The sequence below is a fragment of the Ambystoma mexicanum genome, unplaced genomic scaffold (assembly GCF_040938575.1).
Source record: "Ambystoma mexicanum isolate Mex_15411 unplaced genomic scaffold, UKY_AmexF1_1 Mex_scaf34, whole genome shotgun sequence".
Lineage (NCBI taxonomy): Eukaryota > Metazoa > Chordata > Amphibia > Caudata > Ambystomatidae > Ambystoma > Ambystoma mexicanum.
This window is the reverse complement of record NW_027182449.1, coordinates 793731-812040: the sequence shown is the minus strand read 5'-3', so window position 1 is coordinate 812040 and position 18310 is coordinate 793731. Positions and strand designations below refer to the sequence as shown.

General features: G+C 54.0%; 4 non-coding genes and 1 pseudogene across 4 annotated transcripts; all 5 read right to left on the bottom strand.

Annotated features, from left to right (window-relative positions):
- Nucleotides 1-2877: 2877 nt before the first annotated feature.
- Nucleotides 2878-2996, bottom strand: LOC138558917 (5S ribosomal RNA). Its single transcript, XR_011299035.1, has one exon. It is a non-coding gene; the product is annotated as a 5S ribosomal RNA (ribosomal RNA).
- A 3110-nt stretch (nucleotides 2997-6106) lies between these two features.
- LOC138558996 (5S ribosomal RNA) lies at nucleotides 6107-6225 on the bottom strand. The gene has a single exon (XR_011299114.1). It is a non-coding gene; the product is annotated as a 5S ribosomal RNA (ribosomal RNA).
- A 3115-nt stretch (nucleotides 6226-9340) lies between these two features.
- LOC138558694 (5S ribosomal RNA) lies at nucleotides 9341-9459 on the bottom strand. The gene has a single exon (XR_011298814.1). It is a non-coding gene; the product is annotated as a 5S ribosomal RNA (ribosomal RNA).
- Nucleotides 9460-12580: 3121 nt separating this feature from the next.
- On the bottom strand, nucleotides 12581-12699 carry LOC138558693 (5S ribosomal RNA). The gene has a single exon (XR_011298813.1). It is a non-coding gene; the product is annotated as a 5S ribosomal RNA (ribosomal RNA).
- A 3115-nt stretch (nucleotides 12700-15814) lies between these two features.
- LOC138559074 (5S ribosomal RNA) lies at nucleotides 15815-15923 on the bottom strand (annotated as a pseudogene).
- Nucleotides 15924-18310: the final 2387 nt, after the last annotated feature.

Here is an 18310-nt window from a genome sequence, read left to right as displayed (position 1 = left end):
TTGCACTCACTCACCCAAGCATCCGTTCCTTACAAAACTTTAAAAAAAAACTCGGAAAGAAAGATGGAAATAAACACACACACAATTTTCCTGCTGGGGGCTCCTCGACGCTTTGGAAGGCAGAGGGTGATGTTGGTTGAGGCCCTTACCATATCGGGCTGGTGACCTACAAGTCCAGGAAAGAAGCAGGCCCAGTAACAGCAGCTGAGGCCCCCAGCCCAGCCCAGCCCAGGCAGGCATCAGCTTAAGGCTGACTCTCTACCCCACTGCTGCCCCAAGTTGGTTTGGCAAAAGTTTGCAAAGAAGCTGCCCGTGAATTTACCTCAAGCCACACTAGCACTCACCCAGGCGTCAGTTCCTTACAAAAATAGAAAGCACCTCTAAAAAAAGAAGAAATAAACACACACACAATTTTCCTGCTGCGGTCTCCTCGACTCTTTGGAAGGCAGAGGGCGATGTTGGTTGAGGCCTTACCTTCTCAGGCTGGCGGCCTACAAGTCCAGGAAAGAAGCAGGCCCAGTAACAGCAACTGAGGCCCCCAGCCCAGCCACGCCTAGGCAGGCATCAGCGGAAGGCTGACTCTCTACCCCAGTGCTGCCCCAAGTTGTTTTGGCAAAAGTTTGCAAAGAAGCTGCCCGTAAATTTACCTCAAGCCACACTAGCACTCACCCAGGCGTCGGTTCCTTACAAAAATAGAAAGCATCTCTAAAAAAGAAGAAATAAACACACACACAATTTTCCTGCTGGGGACTCCTCGACTCTTTGGAAGGCAGAGGGCGATGTTGGTTGAGGCCCTTACTTTCTCCGGCTGGTGGCCTACAAGTCCAGGAAAGAAGCAGGCCCAGTAACAGCAGCTGAGGCCCCCAGCCCAGCCACGCCTAGGCAGGCATCAGCAGAAGGCTGACTCTCTACCCCACTGCTGCCCCAAGTTGGTTTGGCAAAAGTTTGCAAAGAAGATGCCTGTAAATTTAACTCACGCCACACTAGCACTCACCCAGGCGTCAGTTCCTTACAAAAATAGAAAGCACCTCTAAAAAAAGAAGAAATAAACACACACACAATTTTCCTGCTGCGGTCTCCTCGACTCTTTGGAAGGCAGAGGGCGATGTTGGTTGAGGCCTTACCTTCTCAGGCTGGCGGCCTACAAGTCCAGGAAAGAAGCAGGCCCAGTAACAGCAACTGAGGCCCCCAGCCCAGCCACGCCTAGGCAGGCATCAGCGGAAGGCTGACTCTCTACCCCAGTGCTGCCCCAAGTTGGTTTGGCAAAAGTTTGCAAAGAAGCTGCCCGTAAATTTACCTCAAGCCACACTAGCACTCACCCAGGCGTCGGTTCCTTACAAAAATAGAAAGCATCTCTAAAAAAAGAAGAAATACACACACACAATTTTCCTGCTGGGGACACCTCGACTCTTTGGAAGGCAGAGGGCGATGTTGGTTGAGGCCCTTACCTTCTCGGGCTGGTGGCCTACAAGTCCAGGAAAGAAGCAGGCCCAGTAACAGCAGCTGAGGCCCCCAGACCAGCCCAGCCCAGGCAGGCATCAGCAGAAGGCTGACTCTCTACCCCACTGCTGCTCCAAGTTGGTTTGGCAAAAGTTTGCAAAGAAGATGCCTGTAAATTTAGCTCACGCCACACTAGCACTCACCCAGGCGTCGTTTCCTTACAAAAATAGAAAGCATCTCTAAAAAAGAAGAAATAAACACACACACAATTTTCCTGCTGGGGACTCCTCGACTCTTTGGAAGGCAGAGGGCGATGTTGGTTGAGGCCCTTACTTTCTCCGGCTGGTGGCCTACAAGTCCAGGAAAGAAGCAGGCCCAGTAACAGCAGCTGAGGCCCCCAGCCCAGCCACGCCTAGGCAGGCATCAGCAGAAGGCTGACTCTCTACCCCACTGCTGCCCCAAGTTGGTTTGGCAAAAGTTTGCAAAGAAGCTGCCCGTGAATTTACCTCAAGCCACACTAGCACTCACCCAGGCGTCAGTTCCTTACAAAAATAGAAAGAATCTCTAAAAAAGAAGAAATAAACACACACACAATTTTCCTGCTTCTATCCCCTCGACTCCTTGGAAGGCGGAGGGCAACCTTCGCCGCTGGTGGCCTTCACATGCAGGAAAGAAGCACACCCAGGAACAGCAGCTGAGGCTCCCAGCCCAGGCAGGCTTCAGCTGAAGGCCGACTTGGGAAGCACTGAGGCCAGACCCTGGGCTCCTGGGTCCCTCGGTTGAAGGCTCGAGGCCAGACCCCTTGGCTCCTGTGTCCCTTGGCTGAAGGCTCGACCAGTGCTCGACCAGGCTCGATCAGGCGAGATATTAGGTAGCATGGGGCCCAGCTGGGACTTCTAGGAAGCTTAGGGTGACGGCCGCTTCTGCCCCATCATCCAGAGGCCTGGCTATGGAGAGGCATGATGTGGCCTCCCTCCCTTCCTGCCTCTTGTAGGCACTTCTCCCCCGTGAGCACTTCCCGCTCCAGGTGTCCCCTTGTCTCCCAGGGTGCACTCTTCCTCTAGAGCCCACATATGCAGATGAGGCCCATCCACTTGCCTCCCCTAGCTGTAGGGGGCCTTGCGCGTCCACTGGAGAGAAAACGGGGAGACGCTGGAGGTGCTTTGCCAGGGACACGAGTGGCCCTTTCTGGCTGCATCCACCCACCCGAGGCGGCAAGCTGCTGCCCTGGCTTCAGTCTCCTGCTGCTGCTGCTCCAAGTTAGTTTGGCGACAACGTGTCCGCCTCTGACGGGGCTCTGCATTGGAGCGAGGGCTGCTGTCTGCCCCTGTGCCTTTTTCACGCGCCGTGTTTGTTAAAATTAAAAGCGGAATGGAGGAAAAATGTAGTTCAAGACGGAGAAGACGAACGCTGCCTATCGGGCACAGAGTAGCAAAATGCCTACAGCACCTGGTATTCCCAGGCGGTCTCCCATCCAAGTACTAACCAGGCCCGACCCTGCTTAGCTTCCGAGATCGGACGCGATCGGGCGCATTCAGGGTGGTATGGCCGTAGGCGAAGAGTGCGCCGATTCCGAGCCTCTTGTGCTGTGTCGGCTCCTCCGACGTCCACTGCCCTCTTGCAAGGCTGAACGCTGTCCTCTGCAGTGTGCTTCTGCCCTTCTTTTTGCCTCAAGCTCAGGAGCCACAGCTGCCAGCTTGGAAAAGCAACGAGCAGCTCCATGCACCCACTTTTGAAATACCCACTTGCCTACTCATGTTTGCAAAGAAAGTGTCTGTAAATTCAGGCCAAGCCACACTTGCACTCACTCACCCAAGCATCCGTTCCTTACAAAACTTTAAAAAAAAACTCGGAAAGAAAGATGGAAATAAACACACACACAATTTTCCTGCTGGGGGCTCCTCGACGCTTTGGAAGGCAGAGGGTGATGTTGGTTGAGGCCCTTACCATATCGGGCTGGTGACCTACAAGTCCAGGAAAGAAGCAGGCCCAGTAACAGCAGCTGAGGCCCCCAGCCCAGCCCAGCCCAGGCAGGCATCAGCTTAAGGCTGACTCTCTACCCCACTGCTGCCCCAAGTTGGTTTGGCAAAAGTTTGCAAAGAAGCTGCCCGTGAATTTACCTCAAGCCACACTAGCACTCACCCAGGCGTCAGTTCCTTACAAAAATAGAAAGCACCTCTAAAAAAAGAAGAAATAAACACACACACAATTTTCCTGCTGCTGTCTCCTCGACTCTTTGGAAGGCAGAGGGCGATGTTGGTTGAGGCCTTACCTTCTCAGGCTGGCGGCCTACAAGTCCAGGAAAGAAGCAGGCCCAGTAACAGCAACTGAGGCCCCCAGCCCAGCCACGCCTAGGCAGGCATCAGCGGAAGGCTGACTCTCTACCCCAGTGCTGCCCCAAGTTGTTTTGGCAAAAGTTTGCAAAGAAGCTGCCCGTAAATTTACCTCAAGCCACACTAGCACTCACCCAGGCGTCGGTTCCTTACAAAAATAGAAAGCATCTCTAAAAAAGAAGAAATAAACACACACACAATTTTCCTGCTGGGGACTCCTCGACTCTTTGGAAGGCAGAGGGCGATGTTGGTTGAGGCCCTTACTTTCTCCGGCTGGTGGCCTACAAGTCCAGGAAAGAAGCAGGCCCAGTAACAGCAGCTGAGGCCCCCAGCCCAGCCACGCCTAGGCAGGCATCAGCAGAAGGCTGACTCTCTACCCCACTGCTGCCCCAAGTTGGTTTGGCAAAAGTTTGCAAAGAAGATGCCTGTAAATTTAACTCACGCCACACTAGCACTCACCCAGGCGTCAGTTCCTTACAAAAATAGAAAGCACCTCTAAAAAAAGAAGAAATAAACACACACACAATTTTCCTGCTGCGGTCTCCTCGACTCTTTGGAAGGCAGAGGGCGATGTTGGTTGAGGCCTTACCTTCTCAGGCTGGCGGCCTACAAGTCCAGGAAAGAAGCAGGCCCAGTAACAGCAACTGAGGCCCCCAGCCCAGCCACGCCTAGGCAGGCATCAGCGGAAGGCTGACTCTCTACCCCAGTGCTGCCCCAAGTTGGTTTGGCAAAAGTTTGCAAAGAAGCTGCCCGTAAATTTACCTCAAGCCACACTAGCACTCACCCAGGCGTCGGTTCCTTACAAAAATAGAAAGCATCTCTAAAAAAAGAAGAAATACACACACACAATTTTCCTGCTGGGGACTCCTCGACTCTTTGGAAGGCAGAGGGCGATGTTGGTTGAGGCCCTTACCTTCTCGGGCTGGTGGCCTACAAGTCCAGGAAAGAAGCAGGCCCAGTAACAGCAGCTGAGGCCCCCAGACCAGCCCAGCCCAGGCAGGCATCAGCTGAAGGCTGACTCTCTACCCCACTGCTGCTCCAAGTTGGTTTGGCAAAAGTTTGCAAAGAAGATGCCTGTAAATTTAGCTCACGCCACACTAGCACTCACCCAGGCGTCGTTTCCTTACAAAAATAGAAAGCATCTCTAAAAAAGAAGAAATAAACACACACACAATTTTCCTGCTGGGGACTCCTCGACTCTTTGGAAGGCAGAGGGCGATGTTGGTTGAGGCCCTTACTTTCTCCGGCTGGTGGCCTACAAGTCCAGGAAAGAAGCAGGCCCAGTAACAGCAGCTGAGGCCCCCAGCCCAGCCACGCCTAGGCAGGCATCAGCAGAAGGCTGACTCTCTACCCCACTGCTGCCCCAAGTTGGTTTGGCAAAAGTTTGCAAAGAAGCTGCCCGTGAATTTACCTCAAGCCACACTAGCACTCACCCAGGCGTCAGTTCCTTGCAAAAATAGAAAGCACCTCTAAAAAAAGAAGAAATAAACACACACACAATTTTCCTGCTGCGGTCTCCTCGACTCCTTAGAAGGCGGAGGGCAACCTTCGCCGCTGGTGGCCTTCACATGCAGGAAAGAAGCACACCCAGGAACAGCAGCTGAGGCTCCCAGCCCAGGCAGGCTTCAGCTGAAGGCCGACTTGGGAAGCACTGAGGCCAGACCCTGGGCTCCTGGGTCCCTCAGCTGAAGGCTCGAGGCCAGACCCCTTGGCTCCTGTGTCCCTTGGCTGAAGGCTCGACCAGGGCTCGATCAGGCGAGATATTAGGTAGCATGGGGCCCAGCTGGGACTTCTAGGAAGCTTAGGGTGACGGCCGCTTCTGCCCCATCATCCAGAGGCCTGGCTATGGAGAGGCATGATGTGGCCTCCCTCCCTTCCTGCCTCTTGTAGGCACTTCTCCCCCGTGAGCACTTCCCGCTCCAGGTGTCCCCTTGTCTCCCAGGGTGCACTCTTCCTCTAGAGCCCACATATGCAGATGAGGCCCATCCACTTGCCTCCCCTAGCTGTAGGGGGCCTTGCGCGTCCACTGGAGAGAAAACGGGGAGACGCTGGAGGTGCTTTGCCAGGGACACGAGTGGCCCTTTCTGGCTGCATCCACCCACCCGAGGCGGCAAGCTGCTGCCCTGGCTTCAGTCTCCTGCTGCTGCTGCTCCAAGTTAGTTTGGCGACAACGTGTCCGCCTCTGACGGGGCTCTGCATTGGAGCGAGGGCTGCTGTCTGCCCCTGTGCCTTTTTCACGCGCCGTGTTTGTTAAAATTAAAAGCGGAATGGAGGAAAAATGTAGTTCAAGACGGAGAAGACGAACGCCGCCTATCGGGCACAGAGTAGCAAAATGCCTACAGCACCTGGTATTCCCAGGCGGTCTCCCATCCAAGTACTAACCAGGCCCGACCCTGCTTAGCTTCCGAGATCGGACGAGATCGGACGCATTCAGGGTGGTATGGCCGTAGGCGAAGAGTGCGCAGATTCCGAGCCTCTTGTGCTGTGTCGGCTCCTCCGACGTCCACTGCCCTCTTGCAAGGCTGAACGCTGTCCTCTGCAGTGTGCTTCTGCCCTTCTTTTTGCCTCAAGCTCAGGAGCCACAGCTGCCAGCTTGGAAAAGCAACGAGCGGCTCCATGCACCCACTTTTGAAATACCCACTTGCCTACTCATGTTTGCAAAGAAAGTGTCTGTAAATTCAGGCCAAGCCACACTTGCACTCACTCACCCAAGCATCCGTTCCTTACAAAACTTTAAAAAAAAACTCGGAAAGAAAGATGGAAATAAACACACACACAATTTTCCTGCTGGGGGCTCCTCGACGCTTTGGAAGGCAGAGGGTGATGTTGGTTGAGGCCCTTACCATATCGGGCTGGTGACCTACAAGTCCAGGAAAGAAGCAGGCCCAGTAACAGCAGCTGAGGCCCCCAGCCCAGCCCAGCCCAGGCAGGCATCAGCTTAAGGCTGACTCTCTACCCCACTGCTGCCCCAAGTTGGTTTGGCAAAAGTTTGCAAAGAAGCTGCCCGTGAATTTACCTCAAGCCACACTAGCACTCACCCAGGCGTCAGTTCCTTACAAAAATAGAAAGCACCTCTAAAAAAAGAAGAAATAAACACACACACAATTTTCCTGCTGCTGTCTCCTCGACTCTTTGGAAGGCAGAGGGCGATGTTGGTTGAGGCCTTACCTTCTCAGGCTGGCGGCCTACAAGTCCAGGAAAGAAGCAGGCCCAGTAACAGCAACTGAGGCCCCCAGCCCAGCCACGCCTAGGCAGGCATCAGCGGAAGGCTGACTCTCTACCCCAGTGCTGCCCCAAGTTGTTTTGGCAAAAGTTTGCAAAGAAGCTGCCCGTAAATTTACCTCAAGCCACACTAGCACTCACCCAGGCGTCGGTTCCTTACAAAAATAGAAAGCATCTCTAAAAAAGAAGAAATAAACACACACACAATTTTCCTGCTGGGGACTCCTCGACTCTTTGGAAGGCAGAGGGCGATGTTGGTTGAGGCCCTTACTTTCTCCGGCTGGTGGCCTACAAGTCCAGGAAAGAAGCAGGCCCAGTAACAGCAGCTGAGGCCCCCAGCCCAGCCACGCCTAGGCAGGCATCAGCAGAAGGCTGACTCTCTACCCCACTGCTGCCCCAAGTTGGTTTGGCAAAAGTTTGCAAAGAAGATGCCTGTAAATTTAACTCACGCCACACTAGCACTCACCCAGGCGTCAGTTCCTTACAAAAATAGAAAGCACCTCTAAAAAAAGAAGAAATAAACACACACACAATTTTCCTGCTGCGGTCTCCTCGACTCTTTGGAAGGCAGAGGGCGATGTTGGTTGAGGCCTTACCTTCTCAGGCTGGCGGCCTACAAGTCCAGGAAAGAAGCAGGCCCAGTAACAGCAACTGAGGCCCCCAGCCCAGCCACGCCTAGGCAGGCATCAGCGGAAGGCTGACTCTCTACCCCAGTGCTGCCCCAAGTTGGTTTGGCAAAAGTTTGCAAAGAAGCTGCCCGTAAATTTACCTCAAGCCACACTAGCACTCACCCAGGCGTCGGTTCCTTACAAAAATAGAAAGCATCTCTAAAAAAAGAAGAAATACACACACACAATTTTCCTGCTGGGGACACCTCGACTCTTTGGAAGGCAGAGGGCGATGTTGGTTGAGGCCCTTACCTTCTCGGGCTGGTGGCCTACAAGTCCAGGAAAGAAGCAGGCCCAGTAACAGCAGCTGAGGCCCCCAGACCAGCCCAGCCCAGGCAGGCATCAGCAGAAGGCTGACTCTCTACCCCACTGCTGCTCCAAGTTGGTTTGGCAAAAGTTTGCAAAGAAGATGCCTGTAAATTTAGCTCACGCCACACTAGCACTCACCCAGGCGTCGTTTCCTTACAAAAATAGAAAGCATCTCTAAAAAAGAAGAAATAAACACACACACAATTTTCCTGCTGGGGACTCCTCGACTCTTTGGAAGGCAGAGGGCGATGTTGGTTGAGGCCCTTACTTTCTCCGGCTGGTGGCCTACAAGTCCAGGAAAGAAGCAGGCCCAGTAACAGCAGCTGAGGCCCCCAGCCCAGCCACGCCTAGGCAGGCATCAGCGGAAGGCTGACTCTCTACCCCACTGCTGCCCCAAGTTGGTTTGGCAAAAGTTTGCAAAGAAGCTGCCCGTGAATTTACCTCAAGCCACACTAGCACTCATCCAGGCGTCAGTTCCTTGCAAAAATAGAAAGCACCTCTAAAAAAAGAAGAAATAAACACACACACAATTTTCCTGCTGCGGTCTCCTCGACTCCTTAGAAGGCGGAGGGCAACCTTCGCCGCTGGTGGCCTTCACATGCAGGAAAGAAGCACACCCAGGAACAGCAGCTGAGGCTCCCAGCCCAGGCAGGCTTCAGCTGAAGGCCGACTTGGGAAGCACTGAGGCCAGACCCTGGGCTCCTGGGTCCCTCGGCTGAAGGCTCGAGGCCAGACCCCTTGGCTCCTGTGTCCCTTGGCTGAAGGCTCGACCAGGCTCGATCAGGCGAGATATTAGGTAGCATGGGGCCCAGCTGGGACTTCTAGGAAGCTTAGGGTGACGGCCGCTTCTGCCCCATCATCCAGAGGCCTGGCTATGGAGAGGCATGATGTGGCCTCCCTCCCTTCCTGCCTCTTGTAGGCACTTCTCCCCCGTGAGCACTTCCCGCTCCAGGTGTCCCCTTGTCTCCCAGGGTGCACTCTTCCTCTAGAGCCCACATATGCAGATGAGGCCCATCCACTTGCCTCCCCTAGCTGTAGGGGGCCTTGCGCGTCCACTGGAGAGAAAACGGGGAGACGCTGGAGGTGCTTTGCCAGGGACACGAGTGGCCCTTTCTGGCTGCATCCACCCACCCGAGGCGGCAAGCTGCTGCCCTGGCTTCAGTCTCCTGCTGCTGCTGCTGCTGCTCCAAGTTAGTTTGGCGACAACGTGTCCGCCTCTGACGGGGCTCTGCATTGGAGCGAGGGCTGCTGTCTGCCCCTGTGCCTTTTTCACGCGCCGTGTTTGTTAAAATTAAAAGCGGAATGGAGGAAAAATGTAGTTCAAGACGGAGAAGACGAACGCCGCCTATCGGGCACAGAGTAGCAAAATGCCTACAGCACCTGGTATTCCCAGGCGGTCTCCCATCCAAGTACTAACCAGGCCCGACCCTGCTTAGCTTCCGAGATCGGACGAGATCGGGCGCATTCAGGGTGGTATGGCCGTAGGCGAAGAGTGCGCCGATTCCGAGCCTCTTGTGCTGTGTCGGCTCCTCCGACGTCCACTGCCCTCTTGCAAGGCTGAACGCTGTCCTCTGCAGTGTGCTTCTGCCCTTCTTTTTGCCTCAAGCTCAGGAGCCACAGCTGCCAGCTTGGAAAAGCAACGAGCAGCTCCATGCACCCACTTTTGAAATACCCACTTGCCTACTCATGTTTGCAAAGAAAGTGTCTGTAAATTCAGGCCAAGCCACACTTGCACTCACTCACCCAAGCATCCGTTCCTTACAAAACTTTAAAAAAAAACTCGGAAAGAAAGATGGAAATAAACACACACACAATTTTCCTGCTGGGGGCTCCTCGACGCTTTGGAAGGCAGATGGTGATGTTGGTTGAGGCCCTTACCATCTCGGGCTGGTGGCCTACAAGTCCAGGAAAGAAGCAGGCCCAGTAACAGCAGCTGAGGCCCCCAGCCCAGCCCAGGCAGGCATCAGCTTAAGGCTGACTCTCTACCCCACTGCTGCCCCAAGTTGGTTTGGCAAAAGTTTGCAAAGAAGCTGCCCGTGAATTTACCTCAAGCCACACTAGCACTCACCCAGGCGTCAGTTCCTTACAAAAATAGAAAGCACCTCTAAAAAAAGAAGAAATAAACACACACACAATTTTCCTGCTGCGGTCTCCTCGACTCTTTGGAAGGCAGAGGGCGATGTTGGTTGAGGCCTTACCTTCTCAGGCTGGCGGCCTACAAGTCCAGGAAAGAAGCAGGCCCAGTAACAGCAACTGAGGCCCCCAGCCCAGCCACGCCTAGGCAGGCATCAGCGGAAGGCTGACTCTCTACCCCAGTGCTGCCCCAAGTTGTTTTGGCAAAAGTTTGCAAAGAAGCTGCCCGTAAATTTACCTCAAGCCACACTAGCACTCACCCAGGCGTCGGTTCCTTACAAAAATAGAAAGCATCTCTAAAAAAGAAGAAATAAACACACACACAATTTTCCTGCTGGGGACTCCTCGACTCTTTGGAAGGCAGAGGGCGATGTTGGTTGAGGCCCTTACTTTCTCCGGCTGGTGGCCTACAAGTCCAGGAAAGAAGCAGGCCCAGTAACAGCAGCTGAGGCCCCCAGCCCAGCCACGCCTAGGCAGGCATCAGCAGAAGGCTGACTCTCTACCCCACTGCTGCCCCAAGTTGGTTTGGCAAAAGTTTGCAAAGAAGATGCCTGTAAATTTAACTCACGCCACACTAGCACTCACCCAGGCGTCAGTTCCTTACAAAAATAGAAAGCACCTCTAAAAAAAGAAGAAATAAACACACACACAATTTTCCTGCTGCGGTCTCCTCGACTCTTTGGAAGGCAGAGGGCGATGTTGGTTGAGGCCTTACCTTCTCAGGCTGGCGGCCTACAAGTCCAGGAAAGAAGCAGGCCCAGTAACAGCAACTGAGGCCCCCAGCCCAGCCACGCCTAGGCAGGCATCAGCGGAAGGCTGACTCTCTACCCCAGTGCTGCCCCAAGTTGGTTTGGCAAAAGTTTGCAAAGAAGCTGCCCGTAAATTTACCTCAAGCCACACTAGCACTCACCCAGGCGTCGGTTCCTTACAAAAATAGAAAGCATCTCTAAAAAAAGAAGAAATACACACACACAATTTTCCTGCTGGGGACACCTCGACTCTTTGGAAGGCAGAGGGCGATGTTGGTTGAGGCCCTTACCTTCTCGGGCTGGTGGCCTACAAGTCCAGGAAAGAAGCAGGCCCAGTAACAGCAGCTGAGGCCCCCAGACCAGCCCAGCCCAGGCAGGCATCAGCAGAAGGCTGACTCTCTACCCCACTGCTGCTCCAAGTTGGTTTGGCAAAAGTTTGCAAAGAAGATGCCTGTAAATTTAGCTCACGCCACACTAGCACTCACCCAGGCGTCGTTTCCTTACAAAAATAGAAAGCATCTCTAAAAAAGAAGAAATAAACACACACACAATTTTCCTGCTGGGGACTCCTCGACTCTTTGGAAGGCAGAGGGCGATGTTGGTTGAGGCCCTTACTTTCTCCGGCTGGTGGCCTACAAGTCCAGGAAAGAAGCAGGCCCAGTAACAGCAGCTGAGGCCCCCAGCCCAGCCACGCCTAGGCAGGCATCAGCAGAAGGCTGACTCTCTACCCCACTGCTGCCCCAAGTTGGTTTGGCAAAAGTTTGCAAAGAAGCTGCCCGTGAATTTACCTCAAGCCACACTAGCACTCATCCAGGCGTCAGTTCCTTGCAAAAATAGAAAGCACCTCTAAAAAAAGAAGAAATAAACACACACACAATTTTCCTGCTGCGGTCTCCTCGACTCCTTAGAAGGCGGAGGGCAACCTTCGCCGCTGGTGGCCTTCACATGCAGGAAAGAAGCACACCCAGGAACAGCAGCTGAGGCTCCCAGCCCAGGCAGGCTTCAGCTGAAGGCCGACTTGGGAAGCACTGAGGCCAGACCCTGGGCTCCTGGGTCCCTCGGCTGAAGGCTCGAGGCCAGACCCCTTGGCTCCTGTGTCCCTTGGCTGAAGGCTCGACCAGTGCTCGACCAGGCTCGATCAGGCGAGATATTAGGTAGCATGGGGCCCAGCTGGGACTTCTAGGAAGCTTAGGGTGACGGCCGCTTCTGCCCCATCATCCAGAGGCCTGGCTATGGAGAGGCATGATGTGGCCTCCCTCCCTTCCTGCCTCTTGTAGGCACTTCTCCCCCGTGAGCACTTCCCGCTCCAGGTGTCCCCTTGTCTCCCAGGGTGCACTCTTCCTCTAGAGCCCACATATGCAGATGAGGCCCATCCACTTGCCTCCCCTAGCTGTAGGGGGCCTTGCGCGTCCACTGGAGAGAAAACGGGGAGACGCTGGAGGTGCTTTGCCAGGGACACGAGTGGCCCTTTCTGGCTGCATCCACCCACCCGAGGCGGCAAGCTGCTGCCCTGGCTTCAGTCTCCTGCTGCTGCTGCTGCTGCTCCAAGTTAGTTTGGCGACAACGTGTCCGCCTCTGACGGGGCTCTGCATTGGAGCGAGGGCTGCTGTCTGCCCCTGTGCCTTTTTCACGCGCCGTGTTTGTTAAAATTAAAAGCGGAATGGAGGAAAAATGTAGTTCAAGACGGAGAAGACGAACGCCGCCTATCGGGCACAGAGTAGCAAAATGCCTACAGCACCTGGTATTCCCAGGCGGTCTCCCATCCAAGTACTAACCAGGCCCGACCCTGCTTAGCTTCCGAGATCGGACGAGATCGGGCGCATTCAGGGTGGTATGGCCGTAGGCGAAGAGTGCGCCGATTCCGAGCCTCTTGTGCTGTGTCGGCTCCTCCGACGTCCACTGCCCTCTTGCAAGGCTGAACGCTGTCCTCTGCAGTGTGCTTCTGCCCTTCTTTTTGCCTCAAGCTCAGGAGCCACAGCTGCCAGCTTGGAAAAGCAACGAGCAGCTCCATGCACCCACTTTTGAAATACCCACTTGCCTACTCATGTTTGCAAAGAAAGTGTCTGTAAATTCAGGCCAAGCCACACTTGCACTCACTCACCCAAGCATCCGTTCCTTACAAAACTTTAAAAAAAAACTCGGAAAGAAAGATGGAAATAAACACACACACAATTTTCCTGCTGGGGGCTCCTCGACGCTTTGGAAGGCAGAGGGTGATGTTGGTTGAGGCCCTTACCATATCGGGCTGGTGACCTACAAGTCCAGGAAAGAAGCAGGCCCAGTAACAGCAGCTGAGGCCCCCAGCCCAGCCCAGCCCAGGCAGGCATCAGCTTAAGGCTGACTCTCTACCCCACTGCTGCCCCAAGTTGGTTTGGCAAAAGTTTGCAAAGAAGCTGCCCGTGAATTTACCTCAAGCCACACTAGCACTCACCCAGGCGTCAGTTCCTTACAAAAATAGAAAGCACCTCTAAAAAAAGAAGAAATAAACACACACACAATTTTCCTGCTGCTGTCTCCTCGACTCTTTGGAAGGCAGAGGGCGATGTTGGTTGAGGCCTTACCTTCTCAGGCTGGCGGCCTACAAGTCCAGGAAAGAAGCAGGCCCAGTAACAGCAACTGAGGCCCCCAGCCCAGCCACGCCTAGGCAGGCATCAGCGGAAGGCTGACTCTCTACCCCAGTGCTGCCCCAAGTTGTTTTGGCAAAAGTTTGCAAAGAAGCTGCCCGTAAATTTACCTCAAGCCACACTAGCACTCACCCAGGCGTCGGTTCCTTACAAAAATAGAAAGCATCTCTAAAAAAGAAGAAATAAACACACACACAATTTTCCTGCTGGGGACTCCTCGACTCTTTGGAAGGCAGAGGGCGATGTTGGTTGAGGCCCTTACTTTCTCCGGCTGGTGGCCTACAAGTCCAGGAAAGAAGCAGGCCCAGTAACAGCAGCTGAGGCCCCCAGCCCAGCCACGCCTAGGCAGGCATCAGCAGAAGGCTGACTCTCTACCCCACTGCTGCCCCAAGTTGGTTTGGCAAAAGTTTGCAAAGAAGATGCCTGTAAATTTAACTCACGCCACACTAGCACTCACCCAGGCGTCAGTTCCTTACAAAAATAGAAAGCACCTCTAAAAAAAGAAGAAATAAACACACACACAATTTTCCTGCTGCGGTCTCCTCGACTCTTTGGAAGGCAGAGGGCGATGTTGGTTGAGGCCTTACCTTCTCAGGCTGGCGGCCTACAAGTCCAGGAAAGAAGCAGGCCCAGTAACAGCAACTGAGGCCCCCAGCCCAGCCACGCCTAGGCAGGCATCAGCGGAAGGCTGACTCTCTACCCCAGTGCTGCCCCAAGTTGGTTTGGCAAAAGTTTGCAAAGAAGCTGCCCGTAAATTTACCTCAAGCCACACTAGCACTCACCCAGGCGTCGGTTCCTTACAAAAATAGAAAGCATCTCTAAAAAAAGAAGAAATACACACACACAATTTTCCTGCTGGGGACACCTCGACTCTTTGGAAGGCAGAGGGCGATGTTGGTTGAGGCCCTTACCTTCTCGGGCTGGTGGCCTACAAGTCCAGGAAAGAAGCAGGCCCAGTAACAGCAGCTGAGGCCCCCAGACCAGCCCAGCCCAGGCAGGCATCAGCAGAAGGCTGACTCTCTACCCCACTGCTGCTCCAAGTTGGTTTGGCAAAAGTTTGCAAAGAAGATGCCTGTAAATTTAGCTCACGCCACACTAGCACTCACCCAGGCGTCGTTTCCTTACAAAAATAGAAAGCATCTCTAAAAAAGAAGAAATAAACACACACACAATTTTCCTGCTGGGGACTCCTCGACTCTTTGGAAGGCAGAGGGCGATGTTGGTTGAGGCCCTTACTTTCTCCGGCTGGTGGCCTACAAGTCCAGGAAAGAAGCAGGCCCAGTAACAGCAGCTGAGGCCCCCAGCCCAGCCACGCCTAGGCAGGCATCAGCGGAAGGCTGACTCTCTACCCCACTGCTGCCCCAAGTTGGTTTGGCAAAAGTTTGCAAAGAAGCTGCCCGTGAATTTACCTCAAGCCACACTAGCACTCATCCAGGCGTCAGTTCCTTGCAAAAATAGAAAGCACCTCTAAAAAAAGAAGAAATAAACACACACACAATTTTCCTGCTGCGGTCTCCTCGACTCCTTAGAAGGCGGAGGGCAACCTTCGCCGCTGGTGGCCTTCACATGCAGGAAAGAAGCACACCCAGGAACAGCAGCTGAGGCTCCCAGCCCAGGCAGGCTTCAGCTGAAGGCCGACTTGGGAAGCACTGAGGCCAGACCCTGGGCTCCTGGGTCCCTCGGCTGAAGGCTCGAGGCCAGACCCCTTGGCTCCTGTGTCCCTTGGCTGAAGGCTCGACCAGGCTCGATCAGGCGAGATATTAGGTAGCATGGGGCCCAGCTGGGACTTCTAGGAAGCTTAGGGTGACGGCCGCTTCTGCCCCATCATCCAGAGGCCTGGCTATGGAGAGGCATGATGTGGCCTCCCTCCCTTCCTGCCTCTTGTAGGCACTTCTCCCCCGTGAGCACTTCCCGCTCCAGGTGTCCCCTTGTCTCCCAGGGTGCACTCTTCCTCTAGAGCCCACATATGCAGATGAGGCCCATCCACTTGCCTCCCCTAGCTGTAGGGGGCCTTGCGCGTCCACTGGAGAGAAAACGGGGAGACGCTGGAGGTGCTTTGCCAGGGACACGAGTGGCCCTTTCTGGCTGCATCCACCCACCCGAGGCGGCAAGCTGCTGCCCTGGCTTCAGTCTCCTGCTGCTGCTGCTGCTGCTCCAAGTTAGTTTGGCGACAACGTGTCCGCCTCTGACGGGGCTCTGCATTGGAGCGAGGGCTGCTGTCTGCCCCTGTGCCTTTTTCACGCGCCGTGTTTGTTAAAATTAAAAGCGGAATGGAGGAAAAATGTAGTTCAAGACGGAGAAGACGAACGCCGCCTATCGGGCACAGAGTAGCAAAATGCCTACAGCACCTGGTATTCCCAGGCGGTCTCCCATCCAAGTACTAACCAGGCCCGACCCTGCTTAGCTTCCGAGATCGGACGCATTCAGGGTGGTATGGCCGTAGGCGAAGAGTGCGCCGATTCCGAGCCTCTTGTGCTGTGTCGGCTCCTCCGACGTCCACTGCCCTCTTGCAAGGCTGAACGCTGTCCTCTGCAGTGTGCTTCTGCCCTTCTTTTTGCCTCAAGCTCAGGAGCCACAGCTGCCAGCTTGGAAAAGCAACGAGCAGCTCCATGCACCCACTTTTGAAATACCCACTTGCCTACTCATGTTTGCAAAGAAAGTGTCTGTAAATTCAGGCCAAGCCACACTTGCACTCACTCACCCAAGCATCCGTTCCTTACAAAACTTTAAAAAAAAACTCGGAAAGAAAGATGGAAATAAACACACACACAATTTTCCTGCTGGGGGCTCCTCGACGCTTTGGAAGGCAGAGGGTGATGTTGGTTGAGGCCCTTACCATCTCGGGCTGGTGGCCTACAAGTCCAGGAAAGAAGCAGGCCCAGTAACAGCAGCTGAGGCCCCCAGCCCAGCCCAGGCAGGCATCAGCTTAAGGCTGACTCTCTACCCCACTGCTGCCCCAAGTTGGTTTGGCAAAAGTTTGCAAAGAAGCTGCCCGTGAATTTACCTCAAGCCACACTAGCACTCACCCAGGCGTCAGTTCCTTACAAAAATAGAAAGCACCTCTAAAAAAAGAAGAAATAAACACACACACAATTTTCCTGCTGCGGTCTCCTCGACTCTTTGGAAGGCAGAGGGCGATGTTGGTTGAGGCCTTACCTTCTCAGGCTGGCGGCCTACAAGTCCAGGAAAGAAGCAGGCCCAGTAACAGCAACTGAGGCCCCCAGCCCAGCCACGCCTAGGCAGGCATCAGCGGAAGGCTGACTCTCTACCCCAGTGCTGCCCCAAGTTGTTTTGGCAAAAGTTTGCAAAGAAGCTGCCCGTAAATTTACCTCAAGCCACACTAGCACTCACCCAGGCGTCGGTTCCTTACAAAAATAGAAAGCATCTCTAAAAAAGAAGAAATAAACACACACACAATTTTCCTGCTGGGGACTCCTCGACTCTTTGGAAGGCAGAGGGCGATGTTGGTTGAGGCCCTTACTTTCTCCGGCTGGTGGCCTACAAGTCCAGGAAAGAAGCAGGCCCAGTAACAGCAGCTGAGGCCCCCAGCCCAGCCACGCCTAGGCAGGCATCAGCAGAAGGCTGACTCTCTACCCCACTGCTGCCCCAAGTTGGTTTGGCAAAAGTTTGCAAAGAAGATGCCTGTAAATTTAACTCACGCCACACTAGCACTCACCCAGGCGTCAGTTCCTTACAAAAATAGAAAGCACCTCTAAAAAAAGAAGAAATAAACACACACACAATTTTCCTGCTGCGGTCTCCTCGACTCTTTGGAAGGCAGAGGGCGATGTTGGTTGAGGCCTTACCTTCTCAGGCTGGCGGCCTACAAGTCCAGGAAAGAAGCAGGCCCAGTAACAGCAACTGAGGCCCCCAGCCCAGCCACGCCTAGGCAGGCATCAGCGGAAGGCTGACTCTCTACCCCAGTGCTGCCCCAAGTTGGTTTGGCAAAAGTTTGCAAAGAAGCTGCCCGTAAATTTACCTCAAGCCACACTAGCACTCACCCAGGCGTCGGTTCCTTACAAAAATAGAAAGCATCTCTAAAAAAAGAAGAAATACACACACACAATTTTCCTGCTGGGGACACCTCGACTCTTTGGAAGGCAGAGGGCGATGTTGGTTGAGGCCCTTACCTTCTCGGGCTGGTGGCCTACAAGTCCAGGAAAGAAGCAGGCCCAGTAACAGCAGCTGAGGCCCCCAGACCAGCCCAGCCCAGGCAGGCATCAGCAGAAGGCTGACTCTCTACCCCACTGCTGCTCCAAGTTGGTTTGGCAAAAGTTTGCAAAGAAGATGCCTGTAAATTTAGCTCACGCCACACTAGCACTCACCCAGGCGTCGTTTCCTTACAAAAATAGAAAGCATCTCTAAAAAAGAAGAAATAAACACACACACAATTTTCCTGCTGGGGACTCCTCGACTCTTTGGAAGGCAGAGGGCGATGTTGGTTGAGGCCCTTACTTTCTCCGGCTGGTGGCCTACAAGTCCAGGAAAGAAGCAGGCCCAGTAACAGCAGCTGAGGCCCCCAGCCCAGCCACGCCTAGGCAGGCATCAGCAGAAGGCTGACTCTCTACCCCACTGCTGCCCCAAGTTGGTTTGGCAAAAGTTTGCAAAGAAGCTGCCCGTGAATTTACCTCAAGCCACACTAGCACTCACCCAGGCGTCAGTTCCTTGCAAAAATAGAAAGCACCTCTAAAAAAAGAAGAAATAAACACACACACAATTTTCCTGCTGCGGTCTCCTCGACTCCTTAGAAGGCGGAGGGCAACCTTCGCCGCTGGTGGCCTTCACATGCAGGAAAGAAGCACACCCAGGAACAGCAGCTGAGGCTCCCAGCC